Source organism: Macaca nemestrina, chromosome X (genome assembly GCF_043159975.1).
Source record: "Macaca nemestrina isolate mMacNem1 chromosome X, mMacNem.hap1, whole genome shotgun sequence".
NCBI lineage: Eukaryota > Metazoa > Chordata > Mammalia > Primates > Cercopithecidae > Macaca > Macaca nemestrina.
In genome coordinates this window covers 139943171-139960674 of record NC_092145.1, presented here as the reverse complement: position 1 = coordinate 139960674, position 17504 = coordinate 139943171, and the positions used below count along the sequence as shown (strand labels likewise).

Here is a 17504-nt window from a genome sequence, read left to right as displayed (position 1 = left end):
GATCTTAGACCTATAATATAAATTATGATATTTATCTTCTGTAGAGTAGTGCTAGTGTTATTTCTGTAATTGCTCCTATGTATAATATGATAAATACCACACAGTGGTTGGCAGGTAGCATGTTGCTCCAAACTGTGTGGGTGGAATATAATCTTACATAAAAAGTGAATTTTTATTACCTCTTACAGCCTGAGACTCTGCCTTGAGTATACCATCATGTCTAGAGATCCTTTTGTTTGAATTAAATTTCCTCAATTGTTTACCCTGTGCCGACTGATCCCATTAGATAGAAAGAGGACTTTTTTCATAGAAAGGGGTGCAGCTTGAGAAGGAGCTGTAGTTACCAGTTACCCTTTCTCTGTTATCAGGGATGTTCTTGCCCCTACTGTAGTTAGCAGACATAATACACCACAACTCTATTTTTGATACTGGTCATGTGTGAAAGTGAGTAGAAGATTGTCTTAGTTGGGTTCCGACAGAGGCAGACCGTAAGACAAGAATTGAATGTATATAGTCTATTAAGGAGGTACAGGAACACTGGCTGAGAGTGGGGAGGTAATATAGGGAAGGAAAGATGCCAATAAGAGATGCCTTTTAAAAAACAGTTATCATGGTTGTCAACTAAAATTTACTCCCACTGGGACGCTTTGGAAATGGAGTAAAACACACATCTCAGCATAACCCACCCAAAAATCTAGGTATCTGAGGTATTTATACCTCTATACCCATCAGCCATCATTTTAAGGCTGCCCTGAAGGAATGTTGGTTCTCAGACACTGTTGTGTGAGTGTGTGTGGAGGTGGGCACAAAGCTGTTTCTGGCAGCCCCAGATCAACCCTCTGGCAAAGATGTACATACCAGCCATTGGAAGTCAGGCTGGTATGCACTGATATGGTAAGATGGTCAAAGAGGATGTGGGAGGAACTTTGACAGCATCTGTTATATAACCAAAAATCTTTTCAATGGGCTGTCCTTTTGATGAACACATGGCGGGGTAGATATAATGTGACTGTGGCAGAAAGACCCCTCTCCTACTCTCAACACTACTGTGTTTCTAGCTCTTCTTGTATACACTGTGCCACTTTCCTCACTGCCACTTCTCTTTTATCTCTTTATGCCAGTCTTGGACTCCATGTGTCCTCTTGTTTTCCACCCCCTACTGGCATGCTTGGCCTGCTTACATCTCTTTTCTCCTCTTGGTTTTTCCCAAATCAAACTCCTAAGCCTTCTGAGTCTTCTCTCAGAACAAACAGTATTATAATGGATGGTAACATGATTATTATTGCAGTGATGATAACATTTGTTGACTGAATGCTCCACTGGTCACTGCTCCCGGCTGTCACAAAGACAGCTGAGGAACCACTAAGTCAGGATAATGAGTAATCAAAACTGAAGGGCTCTTTTCAGCCTGGCTTCCTTTGCCCATCCGACTGTTGGCCTCACATGGCTCTGCTCTGGATCTGTGCCATTCTGCCTCATTTATCTGGCACTGCCTGGAGGAAGACTGCCTCTTGTGTCAGATGAAACTGATGATGATTCTTGGCTAGGAAAGTAAGATTCCTGAATGATTAGGATACTGAGGCTCAAGTTCATATCTGAAACTCCTTTATCCAGGCCTTCTAATCTTCATTCTACTTTTAGGTCTGTGACTTCTGTTAAAATGCCCTTGGGTTTGAGTTTCATCCTTTAAGCATGCTGTCATATCTGTTTGCTCAAGAATACTGACCCTGTTTAGAAATTGCAGTTGCAATGTTACCCGATGCACATACAAATAGTACACTACTCAGCTCACTACAAATATATAGTGCTCACTTGTTTCTTAATGCCTAAAATTTCTTAACAAGAAATAATTCATTTCAAGCTACAATTAGAGAAAGGAAGCGGAAGCTAGAGAGAGAGAGAAAGAGAGAGAGAATCCAAATTGTAGAATACTTCTGAGAGGGGTAATTTGTTGACTTGTGTGTATTTTAACTTTTACCAAACTAATAGATTAATTTAAGTTTAAAAACACAATTAGCATTACAAGCCCTAGCTACTACTCTACCACTCTCTATCTTCAGGAACCACTCCTTGGAGAAAACCACTTTGTCAAGTCTTTTAGTTATTTTTTCTATTTACCTACATAATTATATACAAAATGTTTATAGTGTGATTTCTTTATCGATTTTATACATTATAGATTGACTTCCTACAATGGAAGATCAGAATTTAGTACTCTTACACACACCCATACACCCGTGCGGTCCCTCTCCTTATTGTCCCAATATAGTCACATCATAACTTTTCATTAAATTAATATTCTGTGTTAAACATTATGACTATTTTAGTTCATTTGTGTTGCTAAAAAAGAATATTTGAGACATGCAACTTATTTAAAAAAGAGGTTTATTTGACTTATGGTTCTGCAGGCTGTGCAAGAAGCATGGCATGGTGCCAGCATTTGCATCTGGTGAGGTGCTCTGACTGATTCCACTCATGGCTGAAAGCAAATGGGAACCAGCATGTGCAGAGATCATGGGGTGAGAGATGAGGAAGTGCCAGGCCTTTTTCAAAAATCGATTCTCCAGGGAACTAAGTGAGATCCCACTCATTCCTGAATGAGAATGGCACCAAGCCATTCATGAGGGATCCATCTCCAGGATTAAAACACCTCCCACCAGACCCCACCTCCAACGTTAGGAATCAAATTTCAACATGAGACTTGGCAGGGCAAAACAAACCATATCCCACCATAGCAATGACTATGTAAAATTATTCACAGCTGAGACAAATATTATGCAATAATTCCATTTCCTTCATTATATATTTTTTTCTCTAGGTAATGGTTACACTTTCTTTCTGTTTACTTAGTTTTATATGAACCAGTCACTAATTCTTTCTAAACTCTGAGATCGTGTCCTTTGCAGCAACATGGATGGAGCTGAAGGCCATTATCCTAAGTAAACTAATGCAGGAACAGAAACCAAACACCACATGTTTTCACTTATAAGTGGTAGCTAAACACTGAGTACACATGAACAGAAAGAAGGGAACAATAGACACTGGGGCCTATTTGAGGATAGAGGGTGAGAAACAAAAAACGACCTATCAGGTACTATACTTATTACCCAGGTGATGAAATAATCTGTACACAAACCCCTGTGACATGTCATGTCTTGCAATTTATCTATAGAACAAACTTGCACATGTACCCTTGAAACTAAAATAAGTTTTAAAAAATACTCTCCCACAAAGCTATAAGTGCTTCTCTATCAAAAATATCAAGCAATCTATCAGTTCCATCTCCCCTTCACTCAGTCACAAGTCATCTGTCCTAGAGTCTCCTTTTATCCTGACTCAATCTGCACTAGTTGTTCTGTAGAACAGCTATGTGGCTGTTTTTCTATCACAATTTCCTCTATTCATAAGGAAATTCTGCTTTCTCTCTTCTGTGTTGAATACCCTGCTTCCTGGATCCCAGGCCCTCCACTTTCCCTTGTGTTAGTTAAGCATATCCTGGAGTAGCTTTCTGCAAACACATTTTAGAATTTTTTCATGACTGAAAAAACACTTCTTTCGACTCTTGAATGTTAGTTTGGTTGAAATTGAAATTCCAGAATGGAAATAATCTTCCATCAAAATGTTGTGGGCATTGCTCCAGTTTCCAGTGTTGCTGCAGAGAAGTTAGATTGTAAACTGATTCCTGATAGTGTGCAACCTTTTATTTTTTTCTGGGATTTTCTAGTGTTCTTCTGTTTATCGCTGTTAGTCTAGCTTTTAAAATGATGTGCCTTGTTGATATTTAGCTTTTGTGTTCTATACTGTGCTTGGCATTTGGTGAACTCTTGTACTCTGGAAACTTTTTTTTTATTATTTGAGGGAAATGTTCTAGTATTACCTCCTTTATAATTTCTTTACCTCCTTTTCACATATTTTTATTTTGAAATTCTTAAGAATCAGTTGTTGAATGTTCCAAGCTGATCATCTAACTTTCTTATCTTTCCCTTCCTACTTTCTAGGTCTTTCTGTTTTGCTTTGTGAGAGATTTTCTCATGTTTATCTTTTAATCCATCTATTAAATATTTTCTCTTCTGGCTATCATAATTTTAACTTCCAAAAGCTCTGAAGTGTTTTCTCATATTTTTTGTAACCTTATATTATTGATTAATGGATGCAAGGTTTTCTTTTACCCTCTCCTATTATTTTTTCATTATTATTGCTCTTATTTTAAAATTTCTTTTTCTCCATTAAAAGATGGTACGTTTGTTTTGATCTCTGACAGTTATGTTAGAAGTTACTCAAAACATCTATTATCTTAACATGTTTTTTCATATTTAAGAATAAAATGCTGAAAAGCTAGTGAAAAGCTCTGTGTGATTAGAGAGGGCCCAGCCATTTTGTTGGGGAACCCTCAAATATGAGCATCTATAGATCTTTTCTGTTGGGATTGTTTCTTTAGAAAAGAATCTAATTTCCTGCCTGGAAGGTTAGAAACCTGTCTGAGAGTGTTCTAGAAGACAAGAAAGGGAACTTTTAATATTTCAGTCCTGCTACTCTTCCATACCCTCTACTGTGCCAGGCTCTGGAGCCTCTCAGTCTTGGCTGTTCCAGAGACAAAACCTCTTGGCTTCTGTTGGGTTGTGGAGTGGAGATGGCTGGCTGGGCAGGGTTATAGAGAGGATCCGAGGGGTCTACTTTTCCCTCATATACATTTTCAATCAGTTTTCCTATATTTCACCCTACCTTCTGAGGTATTTATGCCTCTGATTTCTCAGCCATTCTAAGATTCTACAGGGAAAATTAGCTTGTTTCTTATTGGCATTTTGCTTTGTAGACACTTTGTTTCAGCTTTCTGCTCTAGATGTTGCCTTTATAGAGACGGTCAAAGCTGTTTTCCCAGCACCACATATGCATTTCCGCACAAAGCAAAGGAACAAGGGAGGCAGGTAAGGCAGACAATTTCCTTTTAAAGAGGGGATATGGAGGTATATACATCCTCTTGTTCACATTCTATTGGGATAATTCAGTATCATGGCCACACTTACCTGCAAGGCAAGATGGGAAATGTAGTCTCTAGCTAGACAGCTATATTGCCTGATAAATCTCTATATGTGGTGGGAGGTTATTACAAGGAAGAAGGGGAGAATGGATACTGGAAAATGATAAGCAATTTTTGACACAGATAGACATAGTGTCATTTTCTTCAGCATTACAGTGGTCCCTCCGCCCACAAGGCAGAGGTCTTCTAAAAACAGACATGTAGTCAGCAGTATGTGTGCTTCTATCCCTCCAGTGCCCAGGGTTTATAAGTGGGCAATACTGACAGTCTTTACTCATGATTCCTCACACTTCTAGCTTCCTTGTAAGCCATTCATTTTGCCTTTGTTTTTTCTATTTTTGAGATGGAGTTTCACTCTGTCACCCCGGCTGAAGTGTAGTGGCAAGATCTCAGCTCACTGCAGCCTCCGCCTCCCAGGTTCAAGCAATTTTCCTGCCTCAGCCTCCTGAGTAACTAGGACTACAGGCCCATACCACCACGCCCTGCTAATTTTTGTATTTTTAGTAGAGATAGGGTTTTGCCATGTTGGCCAAGCTGGTCTCGAACTCCTGACCTCAAGTGATCTGCCTGCCTCAGCATCCCAAAGTGCTGGGATTACAGGTGTGAACCACAGTGCCTGGCCTCATTTTGTCCTTTTGACAGAACACAAATAAAGAGATAAAGCCTCTGGCCACATAAGGAATTTTATTAGGCTGTATCTACTCATAACCTGGTTAGGTGCAGGAGCTTCTCTTCTCTGTGGTTAGAGAGGGTTAGAGCACAGCCTCCAAACTGGTACCTATTTTTCATGCTACAAGAAAGAATGTGCTATGTTTAATACAAAATGGGAAACATTCTTTGTCTACTGCTTAGAGCAGTCAAGTATTTTCTGTATACTCTACAGCAGTGCTTCTCAAACATGAATATAATGAATGTGTGTGTGTGTGTGTGTGTGTGTGTGTATATATATATATAAACACATACACATCATACACCATCTAGGGACCTGCACAGTCTAATTCAGTAGGTGTGGGCAGGACCCAAGAGACTGCATTTCCAACAATCTCCCAGGCAATGTCAACTTTGCTATCCAAGGATTATACTTTGGTTAGCCCAGGCACTATGCCCTTCCTCTGTTAATATTCAGCAACTATTCTCTGCTTGGGGTTAGACAGCTCAACTTGGACACAAAATCCATATATGTCTAAAGGAAGCAACAACAAATGCATTTCTTCTGATAAGCATAAACAAAGAAATTTCATAGATTTTTCTGGTTTTTGCTGTACCTAGGAATTTTGAGCAAACAGCAAAACTGAATGATAAACAATGATGGGTGGGTTACAATCCTACAGGGAACTGCTTTGCTGTGTGAGTGAAAAAAAAATCATAATTGCCTAAAGCATTCAAAAAGAAAAGCTTCAGCTGGCTACTCTCTTGTCTTAGGATTTAAGTTGCATAATTGATGAATATGAAGATGTATGGAAAGAGCAACACATTTCAAACTGTTTTAACCAACTGGTCTCTGGTTTTAGTGTATATACACTTACTGGTAGTTTTAATGACTGTTGTGGCTGCTGGGTTTTGGAGGCTGTAGTTCAATATAGGGAACATTACTTACCAGTGGAGGCAGGCCAAGGTCAATTATTTTTTTTTCTTAGCAAACTGAATTATAAAACAAAACAAAATGAAACCCTTTTAACACTCGTGTTGTTTGCTGCTTTGCTTTATGCTGACTGCAGGTCTTGCTGGGTGACTCATTCTCCAAGCCTGCCCCCTTTAGATTACCTTGTGAGAGGTACTCATTTCTACCTAAAGACACTGTTGAGTGCAAGTCTCACATTTTTATTTTCAATCTTTACTTTCTATTCTCACATGCAGCAACAGGAAGGAAGGGACGTATGCATTTGATTGTGGTAGAAGGAATTTTGTTAAGTCCTTACTGTTGGAAAAACTGGTTTTATCTGTTTCCCACAAAGCAATCTTTGAGTGGATGCTGAAGAGAAGGGTCAATGAAAGAAAGCAACACTCTTAGCAGCCTTGCAAAAAGTTTTGGATTTTGGTGAGGAAACAGAGTGAGGGGTTAATTTCTTTTGAATTTTTAAATTGAATTATAATATAGAAAACTGCAAAAATAAATAACTATGCAACTTGATGAATTTTCACAAATTGAACACTAAGGTAACCAACATCCATATAAATAGAACATTACCAGAACCTTGCTCATGTCCCCTTCCAGTCACTTATACTGCCCTCCCAACACAAACAAGGAAAACCATTAATCTGACCTTAAGTATCACAGAGTACTTTTGCTTGTTTGTGAACTTTATATAAATGAAATTGTCCTCTATACGCTTTTTTGGGTTTTACTTCTTTGGTTCAATATTATGTTTATGTGACTTTTGCATGTATTTGCTATGTGTTTTTGTACATAGCTGTAATTTGTTCATTTTCATTGCATGTATTATTTTTGTATGACTACAACATAATTTACTTATATACTTTTGATGGTCCTTTGTTTTGTCCCTCTGCCCCCATTCTGTAGCCGCTACCACAAGTAACGCTGCTATGAATATTATAATACATTTATTTTGGTGAATATAAGTATTCATTTCTGTTAGGTATACATCTAACAGAAATGGAGTGGCTGGATTATAGGATAGATGTATGTTCGACTTTAGTAGATACTGCCAAACAGTTTTTCAACTAGGTAGGCATCTACCTCTTTGAGCAGCATTTCAGGTACAAAGCTTTTCTGGAGGAGGCTTAGACACTACTATGGAGTAATCAAGTGGTAAGGTGATTTCTAAATAGAACATAGGAGACAGGCGAGGTGCTGGAAATAAGGAATTATTTCTGTCTATGGTTTGTGTTTAGATGCTAACAATTTACAAAACAGAATAGAGCTCAAGCAGCTGAAACACAGAGCAAAGGGGAAGCGCTCTATCTCTTGAGTGGCTTAATAAATAGCAGGTAACAAAGTATTGTGACAATCTGAATGGATTTATGATAAAATGTACTTATATTCACTGTTAATCTTGTTAGAATGTGATACCAGACAACAGAATGCTTAAACACTTGACCCTTATAATCACATTACCTGGATTTAAATTCCAGGTCATCACTCATTCGTTATATGATTTTTTTTTAGTTTTAAATTCAATTTAATTTTAATTGATGATTTTATAACTGTCACAAAAAGAAGTTAAGATTATCTTCCAAAGAATCTAAAATATTTGACAAAAAAGTAGACTAAAATTAGGATGGCACACATTAATTTGTAACATAGGTACATAATACTTAGTAAACCTCTTTTAAGGCTAATATTTGTTTCTTTTCTTTTGTTCTAATTTTTAATTTTTAAGTTTTGTGGGTACACAGTAGGTGTATATATTTCTCAGTTACATGAGATATTTGATACAGGTATGCAGTGTATTACCACATCAGGGTAAATGGGGTATTTATCACCTCAAGCATTTATCCTTTGTGTTACAAAAAAATCCAATTACACACTTTCAGTTATTTAAGAATGTACAGTTAAATTATTTTTTACTATAGCTGCCTGTTGTACTATCAAATACTAGGTCTTATTCATTCTTTCTAACTATTGTTTTGTACCCCTTAAGCATCCTCACTGTCCTCCACCCCACCCTTCCCAGTCTCTGGTGAGCATCTTTCTACTCTCCATCTCATGAGTTCAATTGTTTTAATTTTTAGCTTCCACAAATAAGTGAGAACATGTGAAGTTTGTCTTTCTGTGCCTCACTTATTTTACTTAACATAATGACCTCTGGTTCTGTCCACGTTGTTGCAAATACAAGATCTCATTCTTTTTTATGGCTGAATAGTACTGCATTGTGTATATGTACTGCATTTTCTTTTTCCATTCATCTGTTGATGGACAGTTAGTTTGCTTCCAAATCTTGGCTATTGTGAGTAGTGCTGCAAAACCATGAGCATTCAGATATCTCTTCATTTTACTGATTTCTTTTGGGTGTATACCTAGGAGTGGGATTGCTGGATTGTATGGTAGCTTTATTTTCAGTATTTTGAGGAACTTCCAAACTATTCTCCATAGTGTTTGTACTAATTTACATTCCCACCAACAGTGTACAAGGGTTCCCTTTTCTCTATATTCTCACCAGCATTCATTATTGCCTGACTTTTTGGATAAAAGTCATTTTAACTGGGGTGAGATGATGTCTCATTGTAGTTTTTGATTTGCATTTCTCTGATGATCAATGGTGTTGAGCATCTTTTCATATGCCTATTTGCCATTTGCATGTCTTCTTTTGAGAAATGTCTATTCAGATCTTTTTCCCGTTTTAAATCAGATTATTAGACTTTTTCCTATAGAGTTGTTTGAGCTCCTTATATATTCTGGTTATTAATCCCTTGTCAGATGGGTAGTTTGCAAATATTTTCTCCCATTCTGTGGGTTGTCTTTTCACTTTGTTGATTGTTTCGTTTGCTGTGCAGAAGCTTTTAAACTTGATGTGATTCCATGTGTCCATCTTTTCTTTGGTTGCTTGTGCCTGTGAGGTATTATTCAAGAAGTCTTTGCCCAGACAAATGTCCTGGAAAGTTTCCCCAGTGTTTTCTTTCAGCAGTTTTATAGTTTGAGGTCTTAAGTCTTTAATCCATTTTGATTGAATTTTTGTATATGGCAAGAGATAGAGGTCTTGTTTCATTCTTCTGCATGCAGATATTAAGTTTTCCCAGCACTATTTATTGAAGAGACTGTCCTTTTCCTAATGTATGTTCTTTGTTCAAACTTTGTTGAAAATGAGTTTACTATAGATGTATGGATTTGTTTCTGGGTTCTCTATTCTGTTTCACTGGCCTATGTCTCTATTTTTATGCTGGTAACATGCTGTTTTGGTTACTATAGCTCTGGGGTATAATTTGAAGTTAGGTAATGTGATTCTTCCAGTTTTGTTCTTTTTGCTTAGGATAGCTTTGGCCATTCTGGGTCTTCTGTGATTCCATATAAATTTTAGGATAGTCTTTTCTATTTCTGTGAAGAATGTCATTGATATTTTCATAGGGATTACATTAAATCTGTGAATTGCTTTGGGTAGTATGGACGTTTAACAATATTGATTCCTCCAAACCATGAACATGGAATATCTATCCATTTTATTGCATCTTCTTTAATTTCTTGCATCAGTAGTTATAGTTTTCATTGTACAGATCTTTCACTTCTTTGGTTAATTCCTAGGTGTTTAATTTTATTCGTAGCTATTATATATGAGATTACTTTTTTGATTTCTTTTTCAGAGTGTTCAATTTGGCATATAAAAATGCTACTGATTTTTTATGTTGATTTCATATCCTGCAACTTTACTGAATTGGTTTATCAGTTCTAATAGTTTTTTTTTTTTTTTTTTTTTTTTGGTGGAATCTTTAGGTTTTTCCAAATATAAGATCATATCATCTGGATATAATGATAATTTGACTTTCCCTTTTCAAATTTGGATGCTTTTTATTTATTTCTCTTGTCTAATTGTTCTAGCTAGGACTTCCAGTACTATGTTGAACAACAGTGGTGAAGGTAGACATCCTTGTCCTGTTCCCAATCTTAGATGAAAAGCTTTCAGTTTTTCTCCATTCGATATGATACTAGCCATAGATCTATCATATATGGCTTTTATTATGTTGAGGTATGTTCCTTCTACACTCAGTTTTTTGAGGGTTTTCATCATGAAGAGATGCTGGACTTTGTCAAATGCCTTTTCTACATCAATTGAAATGATCATATGGCTTTTGTCCTTCATTCTGTTGATATGATGTATCACATTAATTTATTTTCACATGTTGAATCATCCGTGTATCCCTGGAATAAATCCCACTTGGCCATGATGAATGATCTTTTCAGTGTTTTGTTGAGTTTGCTCGTATTTTGTGGAGGATTTTCTTATCAATATTCATCAGTGATATTGGCCTAGAGTGTTTGATGTATCTTTTTGTTGGTTTTGGTATCAGGATAATACTGGCCTTGTAGAATTAGTTTGCAACTATTTCCTCCTCTGTTTTTCAGAATAGTTTGAATAGGATTGGTATTAGTTCTTTTTTAAGAACTAATATTTTCTAGAATTCAGCAGTGAAGCCATTGACTCCTGGGCTTTCGTTTTTGGGAGACTTTGTATTATGACTTTGATCTTGTTACTTGCTGCTGTTCTTTTCAGGTTTTGGACTTTATGGTTCAATCTTGGTAGGTTGTATGTGTCTAGGAATTTATCCATTTCTTCTAGATTTTCCAATTTATTGCCATATAGTTGCTCATAGTAACCACTAATGATCCTTTCAGTTTCTGCAGTATCAACTGTATAATTTTCATCTCTGATTTTATCTATTTGTATTTTCTCTCTTTTTTTGTCAATTTTATCTTTTCAAAAACCAATTTTTTGTTTCATTGATTTTTTGTATTGTTTTATTCATTTCAAATGTATCTGTTTATGCACTCATCTTTATTATGTATTTTCTACTAATTTTCAGCTTCGTTTGCTCTTAATTTTCTTGTTCTTTAAGTTGTACTCTTAGGTTGTTTCTTTGAAGTTTTTCATCTTTTTTGATGTAGGCAGCTATAGCTGTAAAGTTCCCCCTTAGTACTGCTTTCACTGTATCCCATAGGTTTTGGTATATTGTGTTTCCATTATCAATTGTTTCCAGAAAATTTTCAATTTCCTTCTTAATTTCTTCATTGACCCACAAGTCATTCCGGAGCATATTGTTTAATTTCCACGTGTTTGCATAGTTTTGAAAATTCCTCCTGTTATTGATTCCTAGTTTCATTCCAATGTGGTCAGAGAAGATACTTGACGTTATTTCAATTTTTTGAATGTTTTAACACTTGTGTTGTGATCTAACGTAGGGTCTTTCCTTGACAATAATACATGTGCTGAGGAGAAGAATGTGTATTCTGTAACCATTGAATGAAATCTTCTGTGCATATATATTAGGTTCATTCATTCTATGGTGCAGATTAAGCCTGATGATTCATTGTTGATTTTCTGTCTGGGAGATCTGTCTAGTGCTGGAAGTTGGGTGTTGAACTCTCCAGCTATGATTGTTTTGGGATCTATCTCTCTCTGTCGCTCTACTAATATTTGCTTTATATATCTGGGTTCTCCAGTGTTGGATGCATATATATTTAAAATTGTTATATCCTCTGGCTGAATTGACATCTTTAGCCTTATACAGTGACCTTCTTTGTCTCTTGTTATAATTTTTGTCTAGAAATCTATTTTGTGCCATATAAATATAGCTAGCCCTGTTGTTTTTTGGTTTTCATTGGCATGGAATATCTATTTCCATCCCTTTATTTTCAGTCTATGTGTATCTTTATAGACCAAGTGTGTTTCTTGTAGGCAACAGATTTTTGGTTCTTATTTTTTAATCCATTCAGTCACTTTATGTCTTTTGATTGGAGAGCTTAGTGTATTCACATTAAATCTTATTATTAATAAGAACATACTCCTGCCATTTTGTTTTTTGTTTTCTAGTCTTATCTTCCTTCTTTCCTTCCTGTCTTCCTTTCAGTGAAGGTTATTTTCTCTGGTAGTATGATTCAATTTTTTGCTTTTTATTTTTTGTGTATTCATTATATGTTTTCTGATTTGAGGTTACCATGAGGCTTTCAAATATTATCTTATAACCCAGTATTTTTAGCTGATTGCAACATCACACTGCTTGCATAAACAAAGAAACAAACAAACATGCTAAAAGAAAACTAATAAAATCTCTATACCTTAACTTAATCCCCTGGGCTTTATAACTTTTTGTTGTTTCTATTTATATCTTATTGTACTGTCTATGTTTTGAACAGTTGTTATAGATACTATTTTTGATTGGTTCATTTTTTAGTCTTTCTACTTATGATAAGAGTAGTTTACATACCACAGTTACATTGTTATAATATTCTGCGTTTTTCTGTATACTTACCATTACCAGTGAATTTTGTACCATCAGATGATATCTCATTGCTCATTAACCTCCTTTTCTCTCTGATTGAAATACTTCCTTTAGCATATATTGTAGGACAGGTGATAAAATCCCTCACCTTTTGTCTGGGATATTCCTTTTTTTGTTTGTTTTTGAGACAGGGTCTTGCCCTGTCACCCAGGCTGGAGTACAGTGGCATGATCTCAGCTCACTGCAACCTCTGCCTCCTGGGTTCAAGTGATGCTCATGTCTCAGCCTCCTGAGTAGCTGGAATTACAGACATACATCACCATGCCCAGCTAATTTTTGTATTTTTAGTAGAGACAGGGTTTCCCCATGTTGACCAGGCTGGTCTTGAACTCCTGGCCTCAAATGATCTGCCTGTCTCAGCCTCCCAAAGTGCTGGGATTACAGGTGTGAGCCACCATGCCTGGCCCAGATATCCTTTATTATTGTTATCTTTCATGTTTGAAGGATATTTTCACTGGATATACTATTGTGCGATAAAAGATTTTCTCCTTCAGCACTTTAAATATACCATACCACTCTTTCCTTGCCTGTAAGGTTTCCACTGAAGAGTCTGCTGCCAGATGTATTGGAGCTCTATTGTATGTTATTTGTTTATTTTCTCTTGCTGGTTTTAGGATCCTTTCTTTGTCCTTGATCTTCAGGAGTTTCATTATTACATGCCTTGAGGTAGTCTTCTTTGGGTTAAATCTGCTTGGTGTTCTATAACCTTCTTTTACTTGTGAAGTGATCTCATTGTCTGGGGTGATACCCAAGGTTCTAGGTCTCATGGCCATAAAGATCAAGGATGTGTACACACAAAGGGTGAGGTTTAGAGCAGCTATTTAATAGGCAAAAGAAAGAAAATAGCTCTCTGATACAGAGAGAGGTCCTAGAAAAATAGGTTGCCAATGTGCAGTGAAATGCAGGGGTTTTTATAGACGAGCTACTGGGGAGATGGTACCTGATCTACATAGGGCATGAAAAACCAGTCAGAACCAGGTGTGCCATCTGCATAGGGCATAAATCTCTGGCAGTCCCCACCCCAATCTTTTATTATGCAGGCTACAGGTAGCCACTCCATATTGCTTATTTCTTTCCTACTGTGCATGTGCTTAAAGAGAGAGAAGGTGGAGCTCCCATGATGGACATGCCCGGCCCCAGGTGGCCCTTTCTATCTGGGTAGCTGCAGGTAACTCTCCTTGCAAGCTTCCAGCTTCCTTATCTACGTTTGCAGCCTGATCTTTCAGGCTGTTCTTTAGAAAAGAAGTGATTTCTTGGGCTGCTTTTTGTTAGAAGGGAAGCTCTACTGAGGACTCTTTTGCCCTCACTATCTGCCTAAATTTTTTTGTATCTCCTGTATCACTTGGTCTCTACAATCAGCAGGGTTTGAAGCCAGCCAGGCTTTTTCCCTTCTCTTCATAGTGACAAATTCCCTGAAGCCCTAGATAGATATACAAGTGTCATCTGTGAGCCAGGGACTGGCATCAAAAAACTAAAAAGTCTACTTGGTGTTCTATTATACTGCAGCTGAGCTGGCAAGCAAACCTTGAGAAACAGCCATTCCCATGCTTCCCTTCCCTTTCCACAGGCAAAGGAAATTTATCCTGTGGCCACCACCATCCCAGGCCCATGGTGAATACTGCCAGGCTAACTGCTGACATTCACTTAAGGCCTAGGTGTTCTTCAGTCAGATTGTGGTGAATGCTGCCAGGCCCAGGACTCACTCTTCAGGGCAGTGGGCTCCCCTCTGGCCCAGGGAAGCCCCAGAAATGCTGTCCAAAGCCAAGGCCTGGAATCAGGGATCCCATGAGCCCACTTGATGCTCTACCCCTCTGTGGCTGAGCTGGTACCTAAGGTCCAAGACAAAGTCCCTGTTATTTTTCTCTCTGTTTTTCTCAAGCCAAAGCTGTCCCTCCCCATAGCCACCACAGCTGGTAATGTGCTGAGTCTCACATGAAACCAGGAAGTCTCAGAGTCTCACCCAAGGCCCATGGCATACTACCTGGATATTGCTGCAGGTTATTCAGGGCTCAAGGGCTCTTTATTCAGGAGGTAGTGGGTCCTGCCTGGACTGGGTCCTTCCTTTCAAGGCAGCATGTTCCCTTCTGGACCAGGGTGTGTCTAGAAATGTCATCTGGGAGCTAGGGCCCAGAAAGGGGTCTCATGATTCTACTGGTGCCCTATCCTACTGTGGCTGATCCGGTGTCCAAAATGCAAAGCAAAGTTCCCTTTACTCTTCCCTCTTCTCTCCTCAAGCAAAAGGAAGGGGTCTCTTTTGGAGCCACAAGCTTTGTAGCCTGGGGTTGGGGGAGGGGTAGTGCAAGCACTCTCTTAGCCACTTCAGCTGGTGTCTCAGTAGGTTATGTGCCCCCGAAGTCCACCAGCTCTGAGTTCAGTTCAGCACTTAGGACTTCCCTAGGAGCTGCAGTCCCTGTGGCCCAGATTGCCTTTTAAGTTTATTTAGCACCCAAGAGCACTTTAGTGTGTGGCGGTGAGGCTTGCCAGAACTCAAGTACTGACTGCTGGGATTGGCAATTTCCTTCTGGCTAGGGCTGGTTTAAATACTCCCTCTGTGGGTGGATGTTAACTGAGTTCAGCCTGGTTTTACTTCCTGCTGTGGCAGGGCAGCACTGAGTTCAATGCAATGTTTCATAATCACTGTGCTCTCCCTCTCCCAAGTGCACAGATTCTCTCTCTGTGCCATGGGACTGCTGCTGGAGGATGGGGAAAGGGTGGTGTTGGAGATTCAAGACTGTCTTTCCTACCCTCTTCAGTGCCTTTTTCAGTGATATGAAGTTAAAATCAAGTACTATGAGTGATCACCTGGTTTTTGGTTGTTATAAAGGAACTTTTTTTGTGTGTAGTTCTTAAATTTGGGGATCCTGCAGAAGAGACAATCAGTGGAACCTTCTAATTGGCCAGCTTGCTCTGGCTCCTGCTGTGTGATTTTTGAGCAAATCATTTAACCTGTCTTAGTCACAGTTGCTCATCCACAAAATATATATATATTGAATACCCACATTTCAGAGTCATTGGGAGTATTAAATAAGATGACAAAAGTAAAACTCTTAGCAAGTCTCTGGCAATAACCTTAATAATATATAGATTATAATAATATACAGCATTTATTGGGCATTTACCATCTGCTGAGGTCTTTATATCCATATGTCATTTGAACACCAAAACAACACAGTGAGGTAGATTTCTTTCTTATTCTTATTCTTATTTTTCAGATGCAGAAGCAGATTCAGAGTAAAAAACTGAAGAGCCCAATGTCAAACCTTACTATGGACTAGTTTGCTGTGAATTGCTGTCTTCAAGCAAATAAAATGGATGTTACGAAGTATTCACATAATTGGAACTCTCATACATTGTTGGTGAAAATGTAAAACAGTACAACCACTTTGAAAAATGATTTGTCAGTTTCTTGTAAAGTTAAGCATATACCTATAAAATCCAGCCATTCTACTTCTAGATATTTACCTAAGAGAAATGAAAACACATATCCACAAGATGACTTGTATGCAAATATTCATGGCAGCTTTAATTATAAAGAGAAAAAAACCTGGAAACAATGCAAATGTCCATCAACAGGTAAACAGATAAACTGTAGTATACCTACATAATGGAGTACAACTTAGCAATGAAAAGTAATGAACTACTGATACATACAACAATGTGATGAAACTCAAATACCTTATGGGGAGTAAAATAAGCTATACAGAATAAGAATTATATTGTATAATTACATATATATAAAATTCTAGAAAGCGAACTAATATAGAAATGCAAATTGATCTATAATGATAGAAAGGAGATCAATGAGTGCCTGGGACTGGGGATAGAAGGAGAAATGGACTGCAAAGGGGTATAAGGAATCTTTGGGTGGGGAGGTGGAAATATTCTATATCTTCATTATTGTGGTGGCTTCCCATATATATATTTGTATATATATGTAATAAAAATGTATGGAAATATATGCTTTAAATAAATGCAGTTTGTTGTATATAAATAATAACTCAATAAAACTTTTTTATATAAAAAAACATTTCTAGGGGCCCAGTATTTACTCTGAATCTCAATCCATGATAACGGTAAAATTGTGGCAGGGCGATTGGTGCTGAATGCAGGATGAAATAGACAATTTTACTGGGGTTAAGGAGGAAAGTATTTTGCAGTATGTAATTTATTTTCAGATATCTGCTGCAAAGAAGTCCCCAGCTTCTTATGAGAGAAAAAGGCTTATCTATTGAAGGAAATAAGAAAAACAAAAGAGATATTCTCTGTGATGTAACCCATGGTCCTGTCAAGTAGTGTCCAGTGTTTGAATTTTATACATTTTGCTGTGCATGTGGGAAGATTAGAACTGATTACAAGTGTCTTCCAGCCTATGTGTGTCCTTTACCCTCTGATAATATTTATGCACATGCAACACATTTTTATTTTCCAAGGGTAAGCAAAATGCTAGAATTCTTTCTCATATGAAATTCAAATTAGCTCATAAATATTGCATTCTGGATTAGGTACTTTACCTCTA

General features: G+C 37.6%; 1 long non-coding RNA gene across 1 annotated transcript in view; it reads left to right on the top strand.

The window, feature by feature from the left end:
- Positions 1-16942, top strand: part of LOC139360638 (uncharacterized) — a 208043-nt gene extending 191101 nt beyond the window's left edge. Inside the window, exon 4 of the long non-coding RNA XR_011618137.1 lies at positions 16201-16942. This is a non-coding gene — a long non-coding RNA (uncharacterized lncRNA). The remainder of the gene's footprint in view (positions 1-16200) is intronic.
- Positions 16943-17504: the final 562 nt, after the last annotated feature.